This window comes from Bos indicus x Bos taurus, chromosome 24 (genome assembly GCF_003369695.1).
Source record: "Bos indicus x Bos taurus breed Angus x Brahman F1 hybrid chromosome 24, Bos_hybrid_MaternalHap_v2.0, whole genome shotgun sequence".
Lineage (NCBI taxonomy): Eukaryota > Metazoa > Chordata > Mammalia > Artiodactyla > Bovidae > Bos > Bos indicus x Bos taurus.
The window spans coordinates 30,262,503-30,265,335 of record NC_040099.1 but is presented as its reverse complement, the minus strand read 5'-3'; positions in this window follow the sequence as shown (position 1 = coordinate 30,265,335).

The window sequence follows — 2,833 nt, the reverse complement described above, 5'->3', positions numbered from 1 at the left end:
CCCTCACCTTCTTGCCTGCCCCCAGGCTTCTATCAGAACCAGGCAAGCTTCCCAGTGGCCTGCCAAAATTCTGATTCCATTGAGACCTCTCTTTTGTTGACTTTGGCTCTTAGAAGCCTCATCAAGGACCTTTTCCATTATGGAGCAGCTGATTTTCTCATTTAGTTATATTTGGGGACAGAAATATTTTTGCGGCCATGACTTACCGGCCAGTACAGTGTTGTCTTTGATTCAGTCGCTCCAAATAAATACTCCTCCTAAAAAAGAACTGGATAACTAAACATATTTTTAAAGCAAATTCCCCATAAACCAGTAAAGCAAATATTTTGAGATAGAGATATACACATATTAATAGAAAAATGTTATAATTATCTTTATAAATCTGAAAGTGGTTTAAAATAATGTTTTCCAAAATTATGACTTTTTCAGTAGTTAGAATTTGCCGTATGCAGTGAGATAAATTTTGAATTCCTTTTGAATATTTTGGAAAAACCTGGGGTTTAAAAAGGTTAAATAACTTGTCCAAGGTTACCTTGCCAGTGAGTTCCAAAGATGGAAGTTGAAATCTAAAGGCTTCACTTTTAAACAATTTGCATGTTTTAAAGACACTATTTTGTGAACAATATGCCATGGAACCACAAAATTTCATTTAATACTCATTGTGCCCCTCTGAGTTGTTCTTCTTTTACTCACAGGGAAACTAAGGCCTAAAGAGATCAAGGGAACTGCTCCAGGTGCATGGTCATTGTTTGACTGATCAAGAATCTAACCTTTATTTATCTGGAGGAAAACAACAACAACAACAAAAATTGACTTTTTGAAAAGATACATGCACCCCAATGTTCATATTAGCATTGTTTGCAATTGCCAAGTTATGGAAGCAAACATCTGTTGACGTTTATGTCCATCAACAGATGAGGATAAAGAAGATGTGGTGTATATGTGTCTGTGTATATATATACACAGGAATACCACTCAGACATAAAAAAGAATGAAATTTTTCTATTTGCGGCAACATGAATGGACTCGGAGAGTATTATGCTAGATGAAATAAGTCAGACAAAGAAAGACAAACACTGTGTGATATCACTCACATGCAGAATCTAAAAAAATAAGACACACTAGCAAATGTAACAATAAGGAAACAGTCACAGATATAGAGAACAAATTTTAACCAGTGTGGAAAGGGAAGGGGAGGAGCAGGGTAGGGGGAGGGAATTAGAGGCACAAACTATTATGTGTAAAATAAATCAGCTCCAAGGGTATGTTGCACAACACAGGGAATATCATCAACATTTTACACAAACTTCGAGTGGAGTATAACCTTTAAAAATTATGAGTCGCTATGTTGTTCACCTGTAACTGATATAACATTGTACATCAGCTATATCTCATTTTCCTAAACAAGTAAATACAGTGCCGATACAGGGCCAGGAGATAGGGAAGGGTAGGGAAACCTGGCATGCTGCAGTCCATGGGGTCGAAAAGGCTCAGACACGACTCAGCGACTGAAAAACAGCCTTGCCTGTAACAGCACCTAAAGTGTGTGGGGCAGTCTACTTTAGTGGATCTTGATGCCACAGCTGTATTTCCTGGCAAACTAAAAGAAATGAAGACAGTTAATGGAAAAACATTTCAAAAAGGAGCCTCATCCTCAGTCTAACTCTAATGCTCAGTTGCTTAGTCGTGTCTGACTCTTTGTGACCCCATAGACTGTAGCCTGCCAGGCTCCTCTGTCCATGGAATTTTCCAGGCAAAAATACTGGAGTGGGCTGCCATTCCCTATTCCAGGGGATCTTCCTGACCCAGGGATTGAACTCATGTCTCTTGGCATCTCCTGCATTGGCAGGCAGATTCTTTGAGCCCACAAAATTCCAGTGCACCACAGTTTCTTCTGGAGCCTGTACAGTTTGGAATATTTTTGGTTTCTCAAAACCTACTTTCACCGTTGTTAGTTCTCAGACTTATGGACCCACTGGAAGCAGAAATAAGCTGCATTTGGATGGGGAGAAAAGAAAGAAACCATGAAAAAAAATCTGGGCAGAGTCAGAGAAAGGATATTTTTTTCCCCCCAACCCAATTTTCAAATGATTTTTGAATCCTTTTTTTTTTTTTTTCCTCTTTCGATCAAATTCAGAACATGCTCCATTTATTTTCAAACCTGGCTGGTATAATTTTGTCACGCTAATTCAGATTTTCATAATCTTCACTTAAAATCACCAAATGCGTGTGCCTGGTGTTTGCAACAGCAGCCTGGAGTCGTTTCTCTGGGAAGGGCTGAGGTGATGGCAGGGGCACTTTTCTCCTAAAGGACAGAAAGATGAAGCTACCGGGAGCTCTGACTCAGGACAAGATCCAGAAAAGTAGGACAGCCTGGAGGGTATTTGGCATATAACAAGGTTGAGTTAGATCCCAAACGAAGCGAAATCAAAGCAGGCTGGCCTCCCACTGGAGATGGGAGTCTGCCTGGAGCTGACAAAGCCCAAGCTATAGAGGGGCTTCAGGACAGGAAAGGAAATGAAGACATTCCTCAGCTCCCCACCCAACCTTCCTTCCCCCAGACCCAAAGATGCTCGATCGCATTTCACGCTAGGTGAAAACAACACACAGGCTGCCTGAAGATGCCTCCGTCCACAGGTCATTTGGGCTTGGCCCAAAGTCAGTGCTTTAAATGCACCCTCAAAGGAAATCCTAAAGGAAGTCTCTCCCCTGCCAAGATACATATGTGTGCAGAGCGCATAGATGTGCATTCTGGAGACGAGGAGGCCGGCGAGGAGAGGTTTTGCTTGGAGCACCCCAAAAAAGCTCCTGGCCATGGGACCGGAGAGGGAAA